The 9,968-nt window shown below is 43.6% G+C and overlaps 1 non-coding gene across 1 annotated transcript; it reads left to right on the top strand.

Annotated features, from left to right (window-relative positions):
- The first annotated feature begins 1,406 nt into the window (after window positions 1–1,406).
- Window positions 1,407–1,481, top strand: Trnat-ugu. The gene has a single exon. It is a non-coding gene; the product is annotated as a tRNA-Thr (tRNA).
- The last annotated feature ends 8,487 nt before the right edge of the window (window positions 1,482–9,968 follow it).

Genomic DNA, 9,968 nt, shown 5'->3' with positions numbered 1-9,968 from the left:
ATAAAGAACAGCGGTAATTGTTTATTTCCTATTGTACTTCGACGAAACATGAGTAATTCATAATCATACCAACAGTGTTTGTCGGTATTTCGCGTGATATTTTAAAGTCCTCTGGGAGATACATTTAATGCCGAGCTGTGTTAGTGTAATGGTTAAAGTGTATGGCTGCTAAGTGTAAGGTTCTGAGTTCTAACCTGGATCGGTGCTTAATATTTTCTTTATTTTAAAAACAATATCGAAGTGTCTTACTTCATGAATTTTATTTGTTTGAATGTAATTTTTTGAAATTTCTAGTAGCAACTAAAATCGACCATACGGAAAGTATACGCTATGGACTTTTCCCTCTGCAAACTCTTCAAAATTTCGTGCAATGGTTTACAACATCTAATGCTGCACAATAACTGCGTTGAACTTCGAAACAAAATTAAGTCATTTATGGGGGGAAGGTATCAGTCACGAAGATGTGTAAAAATCACATTTTTGGGCCAAATAGTTTTTGTGAAATCGAATGATACGTGTGTCAAAGCAGTCGTAACACCATGTGTCTGCACAGGCGAGCAGTGCAATGATGACAAAACCGCGCACATCGCGGAATGCGGGGAGCACGTCTCTGTAGCAGTGAGAGGGTTAATACGGCCGTGGTGGCTTTACTTCATAAACTGCGCGCTCCCCCCTAAACGTAAGTTTGTGAACTATACTACGGCGCTGCTTCTCTTGGCGCGAACAACTGGCAACGCAGCAATCTCCCGCGTCTGCGCGGGTATGCGCGAACCGCCAAGATAAAAGAATTGATCTATAGTGCTCTCTTCCTCGGCATATATGGTAATGTTTTCATCCCGCGTCCGTCGCGCCCGTTTTAACCTCGCGATAGCCGGGTCCCAGGCTGTGCTAAGCTGCAGACCGCCGTGTTTTCAGAGGTATATATCCCCTTCAAGAATCAACTGAATTTTGGCGTCGTAGTCAGCTTTATTCAGAATGATGGATGCATTGCCCTTGTCAGCTGGCAGAATCACGATGAGGGGGTCGTTGCGGAGCGCGTGAAAACCATTGCTTTCAGCCACGGACAGGTGTCACAGGCTATATGTGGTGTGACACGCAAGGAACACACCAACAGAGAAGACAACACCACCGAAGAAGAAAGCAAGAAACTCGTGTTTTTAACTATATATGACGGTAGTATCTGTTCCCGAAAGAACAGTTACCGTCAATGACCATACAGCTTTGCTAGAAATGAAATGATAATTAAATGAACACCCTAGCTGCAAGCAGGCGTTGATACACTTCATTGGGGACATGTTGAAAATCTATTAGCCGCACTACGAATGTAGTGTTGTGGACATGTTGGGAATGTGGATCTCACGGGGAACGTGCAAGGGATAATTCCCTGCAGACGCACTATCCTCTGTGCCCGGGGTGGCTCAGATGGATAGAGCGTCTGCCATGTAAGCAGGAGATCCCGGGTTCGAGTCCCGGTCGGGGCACACATTTTCAACATGTCCCCAATGAAGTGTATCAACGCCTGCTTGCAGCTAGGGTGTCCATTTAATTATCATTCCACTCGTGTTTTTGGTTCAAAATGGCTCTGAGCACTATGGAACTTAACTGCTGAGGTCATCAGTCCCCTAGAACTACTTAAACCTAACTAACCTAAGGACATCACACACATCCATGCCCGAGGCAGGATTCGAACCTGCGACCGTAGCGGTCGCGCGGTTCCAGACTGTAGCGCCTAGAACCGCTCGGCCACTCCGGCCGGCCGTGTTTTTGCCTTTCTGTGGTACAGTGTCGGAAAAGATTAGCCGGCTCCTGAAGACATACAACACTTCATCGGTGTTCAGGCCCCCAGCAAAAATTCGACAGCTCATAAGACCTGCGAAGGACGATCTAGGGCTTAGAACGCCTGGAGTGTACAAGATACCATGTCAGTGTGGCTGTTACTACGTCGGCCAAACAGTACGCTCTGTAGAGCAACGCTGGAGCAACGCCGAACGGAACACTAGAGGTGCTTACGCCTACGCTACCCAGAAAAATCAGCCGTGGCAGAACACGCCTTAGAATATGGACACCGAATTCTATTCGACGAAACATCTGTCGTTATGAAGACGAAGGGATTTTGGAATAGCGTCATAATAGAAGCTACTGAAATAAAAACCTCTGAAAACACCATCAACAAGGACGGCGGTCTGCAGCTCAGCACAGCCTGGGACCCGGCCATCGCGAGGTTAAAACGGGCGCCACGGACGCGGGATGAAAACATTACCATGTACACCGAGGAAGAGAGCACCAGTGACGTCACAGCCAGCGGAGCGGCTATATAACGACGCGGTCACGGCGACACAGCAGTCAGTCTTACTACTTGACATTGACTGAAGAGAGCTCGGTCGAAAGCTCGTGGGATTTTAACCACCTAAAGTGGCTGTAAGGTCGAGAAAATATTATTAATGCATATAGAACTCGTCAGCCAGTTACCCAAACAGAGACCTAAAATGAGGCCGCATTGAAATTCTGCACGGTGCTGACAATGCTGTCCCACACAGGTAGACGGCATCTCCGTGTCCTTCACAGTGATCACTCAACATCTGACTCTGTTGGCGTCCCTCGTACACTCTAACAGGCCTGGTAACAACACTAAACACACACAGCACTAATGCACTCTGGCAGCAAGTGTACCTATCACAGTGTATTGCAGCTCTATAATCATTTAGATACCCGCCGATGGCCTGTAAATCTATGAAGCTATATTGACATCCGACCATGTCTTCTTCTTGCTGCTTTTCTTTTTTTGCTAGGCAGTGTATTTTTGATCTCTTTGCTCTTGTTAGTAACGAGGCGCTCATGAATCAAACACGGGGTGGAAATACCTTGAAGATGGGTAATTTTTTGTTGTTGTGGAGACCGACGGGATGGTGCGCTGCCGGAAACCAGCACCGTCAAGGCCAGCGATTCGTGATGTTTACTGAGGCTGGAGAAAACGTTCTGGCATCACGCCCTTCAAATGGCCCTAACAAGAGCATAAAAATCCCCGTATTCGATGTATCTTCTCTCTGTAACATCTAAACAGGCCTGCTAAAGTTATGTCACTGAATTTCTCTCACACAGGCTTGACATTCTGTCACAAACAATACAGTCAGAGAAAAGAATTAAAAAACTAGAGTTTCTGTCTTTATCTCGATGATTAATAAAGTCGCGAAAGCACAGTTGCCTTCCTTCTTTCAATCTCTGTTTATTATTCATCTAGGCCAAGTAGATTACAATTTTTTTTTTTGGTCTTATGGGATTTAACTGCTAAGGTCATCAGTCCCTATGCTTACACACTACTTAACCTAAATTATCCTAAGGACACACACACACACACACACCATGCCCGAGGGAGGACTCGAACCTCCGCCGGGACCAGCCGCACAGTCCATGACTGCAGCGCCGTAGACCGCTCGGCTAATCCCGCGCGGCCTCAAAAAACTTTAAGCAAGCAAAGTTGTCATCATTACGAAGGATGCTTTGAACACCACGATGCTTGGTTAGGTGTGGTCGTATTTGCCCTGGTACGCTGCTTAAAAGTACGTAATCTCCGATTTCATTTATTTAAACTTCGTTGTTATCAGAATAATTTCAGCTGGTGGTAAAAACAGTGGCTTTCCTTTGTTACTATTTGCGTTAATATTCGTCAAGGTAGTTGCCTGTCAGATAGTGCTTTTGAGATCTCAGGAATAATACTGTAGGCGCCGGTGGAATGTATCCTTTGATATGCCCTCAGTACTGCATTTTTTTTTTTTTTATCCATTGTTTTTCAGTGTTTCGTCCGCGACTGTTTTACTTTCGTAAAATGAAGAACAAACCGCCTTTAGTCACAAGTTGCGTTTATTTATTGCACTATGCATTTCGAGCCCTGGAGGCTCATCTTCATGTGTTTTTTAGTGATTTACATCAGGTTTTTTAGTTGTTTGCCTGTTGATATTACATTTTTGTGTTACAACATGGTTTATTGTAGATATAAGTTAAACTAAAAAGTTGTCATCAAAAACTAAAAAGTATAACCTATATCTACAATATACCATGTTGTAACACAAACATGTAATATTAACACGCAAACAACTAAAAAACCTGATGTAAATCACTAAAAAGTTTAACTTATATCTACAATATACCATGTTGTAACATAAAAATGTAATATCAACAGGCAAACAACTAAAAAACCTGATGTAAATCACTAAAAAGCACCTGAAGATGAGCCTACAGGGCTCGAAACGCATAGTGCAATAAATACACGCAACTTGTGACTGAAGGCGGTTTGTTCTTCATTTTACTGTACTATTTATCGCCTGTTTTAATTTTACAGCGAGGATATGTTATTATCATTAAACTCCTTGTATTGGTTCAAAACGACTCCCTACTTTATCTTATTGAGATATGCAGGTTGCTGCTTTGGGAGGTTTACGTATTTACTTATTTTGATTAAGTGGTGTCCATGGGGGTATTAAAAGTCTTAGCACTGGCACTGTAGTCTCCCAGACTTACAGGGAAACTACTGTGCTTTTATTGCCTTACAGAGAGAGCAGATCGTGAGAGGAAGAAGACTATTTAGTGGTGTCACGCCTTCACTTAAAAACGGGATTCAAAATAAAAAAAAAAGAAATCTCATTTCCTTCGTGTGTACACGAGTCAGAGGAATTTATGTCTCGAATGAAAGTTTACATATTCGGCTTCTCATTTTTTCTCGTTAACTTGCTTCCGGAGATCACAAAAGTTTTCCCCTGTGAGTACAATTTCACAAGTTCAAGCAGCGAACGTGGGTAGAAAATAAACCTCTGCCGTAATGAAGCGTCTCCGGCAGCGTGTTACGGAGAATCGGCGAGGCACCATGCCACGCCACGTGCTACGTTAGAGGACAGGCCAGTCCAGCTTCCTCCTTTTACGACCTTTCCTCCACTGAAACTTCCGACTCGCTACCCGACCATAAACCTCTGCCGCTCGGCACCTAAAGAGGACCCTTTTCATAAGTCGTTTGTCTCTTGATATGGAATGAGTTTGTTGTCCGACTCTTTCCATTCAGCGTGGAGATATTTGTTTCTACGAACTGATATCGACGTTGTAAGAGATCCACAATTAAGGAATTTGTTGCTAGCGCACTCGAGCAGATGTAATTTCGATGGATTGCTAACACGCTGCCTGCGATATGTAAGCTATAAGAGAATCTCAGACCAGAGAGCAGTGTCTGTAGCAGTAGGAGTAAGTAGTAGCTAGCAGTCGTGTGTGTCGAGTTGGCTGGGCCGGTCGTGGGGAGCGATGGCGGAGCCCGAGCGTTGTAGTATACGGAAAAAGCTGCCTGGCCCATATTTAGTATTGTTATATCAAGTCCCACGTAAATGTTTCTAGAAAATCTCTCAATAATAATCTTTCTTATGAAAAGTAACTTTTGACAATCACTCATCTCAATTTAAAGAATTTGCTAATTTCTCCAATCCATGGTCATCCCGATTATTGTAAAGAAAAATCAGTTGTTTCTTTTTGTACATGACAAATCGATTGGCCAGCATTGCACTGAGCTGTGCCACAGAAATTTCTTATAGGAGCAGATATATACGCGTTATCCGGCGACTTTATTGAGGTAAGAATTTTCAAGTGTAACCTCCACACAATATAATATAATGATGTATAGCATTGACATTTAGCGTAACCTCCCAAAAAATATAATTATATAGCATTCACATTTAGCATAACCTGCCAACAGATAAATTCCGTAACCTACCAACAATAAATATGTGACTAATCTCTCAATAAAACTGTGGCTCACTTATAACCTTTCAATAATTGACTGTGAATTTAAAATGGTAAATTTTGACGTCAGCAGTGCTGCGTCATAGCCCTGAAAGGTCATTCTGAATAAAAAATGAAAATTCTTACGTCAATAAAGTCGCCGGATAACGCGTATATATCTGCTCCTATAAGAAATTTTTGTGGCGCAGCTCACTGCAATGCTGGCCAGTCGATTTGTCATGTATAAAAAGAAGCAACTGATTTTTCTTTACAATAATCGGGATGACCATGGATTGGAGAAATTAGTAAATTCTTTAAATTGAGATGAATGATGGTCAAAAGTTACTTTTTACAAGAAAGATTATTATTAAAAGACTTTTTTAGAAACATTTGATATAACAATACTACATATGCGCCAGGCTGCTTTTACCTTATACTACAACGCTCAGCTCCGCCATCGCTCCCCACGACCGGCCCAGCCAACTCGACACACACGACTGCTAGCTACTACTTACTTCTACATCTGCTACACAGTTCCTACTGCAGTCAACACTGCTCTCCGGTCTGAGATTCTCTTACAGCTTACATATCGCAGGCAGCGCGTGAGCAATACATCGAAATTACATCAGCTCAAGTGCGCTAGCAACAAATTCCTTAATCACAGACCTCTTACAACGTTTAACACGGTATTGCTCTGCAGTGGCACTTTTTCACTCTACACAGATAACTGCTTCACGAGTATGCTATGCACCACATTCTTTTCTGACAGCAGTTTGGCTTTATTCGGGATTCCACTACACAATATTAATATCCACTATTTTGGCTAAAAAGCTCTATTTTTCACTATAATCTCCGTTCAATGTGACGGCCTTACGCCATCTTACTGCGAGGGCCTGTATTGCCCGCACGGTACCACCCTACTGGTTGACGTCGGAACCATCGTCTTGTAATGTCTCTTGCAGCGGTCTCTCCACGATATTTTCAGAAATTTTAGAAATTATATAACTCAGTACATATCTCGAAATATCTCTTCTTATCTTACCGATTATCAATGCAAAGTAGTTTCAAGCCCAATTATTCCTTGGAGCGTCCATTTACTCCATGGAATAGCTTCTCTGCTATCTATGTTTTCTCTTATGAAAAGAATAGGAACTTCTTGCCGATTAGTCGTAAAAGAAGGAGGTATATATGTATGTATTGTTGAGCGAGTCGCCATCTTGATGAGATTCTGTATGGGAAGGAGTTTAATACATGAACTAAACTAAAGTAAGTGTGTTCGCGTATTATTTAACGGATTATTATTATTGACAGTGTCTGCTTACTACACTGTGTTGCACGGGATCAGTGGGGAACGTCTGATTTACACTGGACGAACCTGCCGTTTTGAATGCTCAAGATATCCAGTTACTTCAAATAAATAGGCTAACACGGTCTTACCAGCAGATCTCCGGTCTTCCCCATGTGATCACCGAAAGTTAATAATTATTACAAATGTTTCCAGTAGATCGACTCACAATTTTCGTCGCACCGAGACTTCGAAATTGCTTCACTGCCTTATGGAATTTAAGTTAAGCTTAATTTAATCAGGACAGAACAGTATTGAACTGTGTGAATGTGATAAGCCTGCTTTGTCAATGAAAATTCCCTTAATATACGCATGTTTTTACTATCCTGATCAGTGAAGCTAAATCAGGCCGGTGTGAGAGAGGTTTAAGTAAAAATTTAAACGAAATATTAAAGTCTTGCAACATCAATAACATCTCCATCAGCCATGTAAATGCGCGGAGTGGATCCTTCACTGGGCCCAACAGATCGGAATCGGAAAGGGCGAGATCCGGGCTGCAGAGCGGATGAGGAAGAACAGTCCAAGAAAGTTTTTTGAACTCCGTCTCCGGTGCCGGACTTGTCTGCGACATTACGTTGTCATGGAAAGAAAGTTCGTTTGAATTTTTGTGGCGACGAACACGCTGAAGTTGTTTCTTCAGTTCCCTGAGGGCAGCTCGGTACACTTCGAAGCCGATCGTTGCACAATGGCGGAGGACATCAAACGGAATAGCCCCTTCAAATTCCCAAAAGACGGTCGCCATGACTTTATCGACTGAGGATGCGTCTTTGAACATTTTCTTCAGAGGAGGGGTGGTGTGCACTACACACAGGAAGCGGCTGTACGGGTATCAGGGCTGTGTGGAAGAGACTGGGCGTTTTTTTAGGTTAGAGGGTCTCAGGAAACCACAGAAAGGGCGTCCGTCTAAAAGAAGGCAGGTAAAACACATTAAGGTAGTTGTAGCAACAATCGGTATTGTAAATTGTCGTAGCTGTGTTGGGAAAGTACCAGAGCTCCAAGCCCTAATGGGAAGGACTGAAGCTCAGATAGTTATAGGTACGGAAAGCTGGCTAAAGACGGAAATAAATTCGGCAGAAATTTTTTCAAACGACCTAGCAGTATTCAGAAAGAATAGAATAAATACAGTTGGTAGTGGAGTATTTATTGCTGTCGGAAGTAATTTGTCCTGCAGTGAAACTGAAGTAGATAGTTCCTGCGAAATAATATGCGTAGAGACTAAACTATTAATTGGATCGCTTTACCGACCCCCGACTCAGAATTTACAATCGCTAAACATTTCAAAGAAAAATTGAGTCTAATTTCGAATAGGCACCTCACTCACAGAATTATAGTAGGTGGTGACATCAATCTACACACGATGTTTAAAGCCGGCGGTAGGCTTAAAACGTCACCCGAAATTTTACTGAGTGCTTTCTCAGAAAATTATTTGGAACAATTAGTTCATGAGGCTACTCGAAGCATAAATGGTTACGAAAGCATACTTGACCTCTTAGCAACAAATAATCCTGGACAAATAGGGAGTATCATGACGAATACAGGGATTAGCGACTAAGGCAGTTGCTGCTTGGCCCATTACAGTAACACCCGCAATTATAAAAAAGAAACGAAAAGTACATCTATTTAAAAAGTTGCTGAAAATGGTCTTAACGTCTTTTTAAGAGACAGTCCCCACTCTTTCCGATCTGATCACGTAGTGTAGAAAAGATATGGAATGATAAGAGAATCGACGGCACTTGAGAGATATATATACCACATAAGTTAATAAGTGATGGTACTGATTCTCCGTGTTACACAAAACGGGTCAGATCGCTGTTGCAGAAGCAACGACAAAAGCACGCCAAATTTAAAAGAACGCAAATTCCGCAAGATTGGCAAAGTTTTGCAGAAGTTAGAAATGTAGCGAGTGCTTCAATGCGAGATCCTTTTAATAATTTCCACAGCCAAACTTTAAACTGAACGCATGATCATTCTGTATAAACCTTGCTTGAATAGTTACTAATATTCCAAGCTTTCTCCAGTACCACATACGTCCCGTAGCGAAAGTCAATAAATTTACATGGTATCGATATACACTCGTACGCGATACCATTATGACCATTGCCCAGAGCGACGTTGGATGCCGCCTGGTTGCGTTGCGGGCACGTGATGGAGTAACAAAAGTATGTAAGCGGAGCAGACACGGATGGGGAATCACCCTGGAGACGATATGGGCTGCAAATGGGGAAATCCATTGAGATAAGCGACTTTCACAAAAGGCATTATTATTACTCAGAGCCTGTGAACGAATATCTCTAAAACGACTAAGCTGCTCGAATGCTCACGTGCTACTGTCGTGAAAATCTATGGAAAGAGGTAGAAGGACAATCATCTTCGGCGGAACTCGATAGAATTGTGCCATTCGAGAACTGTCGAGTACAATTGTCGAAGTGTTAGGGATTGCAGCAGACGCAGCAGCAGTCGTCGCAGCCACCAGTCCGGCAGGAGATCAGTTCCAGCAGCCGCAGCAGCGCCAGTGGTTCCAGCAGTACCAGCAGCAGCAGCAGAAGCAGCTCCTCCTGTTCCGGTAGCACCGGTCCCAGCAGCAGCAGCCGTCCCTACGGCGCGACGCCTGTCGCCGGTGCAGCCCTTCCGGTGACCGCACCTCTATCCTGACAACAGCCCCCGTCGCCAGTGGGTGACGCCTTCGCCGTTCATCGCAGCCTCCACCAGGCCACAGCCACGCCCATCGTGCTCCACCACAGCAGCAGGGTAGGGCCCGGGCCCTCGCTCCCCACCGCCGCAGCACAGCAGCAGCCTTCCTCCATGGGCTCCTCCCGGACATCATCGTCGTCTGTGTTTTCGTCTTCCTCATCTTCCTCATCGTCTTCGT

This window comes from Schistocerca piceifrons, chromosome 7 (genome assembly GCF_021461385.2).
Source record: "Schistocerca piceifrons isolate TAMUIC-IGC-003096 chromosome 7, iqSchPice1.1, whole genome shotgun sequence".
Lineage (NCBI taxonomy): Eukaryota > Metazoa > Arthropoda > Insecta > Orthoptera > Acrididae > Schistocerca > Schistocerca piceifrons.
Note: the sequence above shows the minus strand (reverse complement) of the source record. Positions and strands in the feature narration are given on the sequence as shown.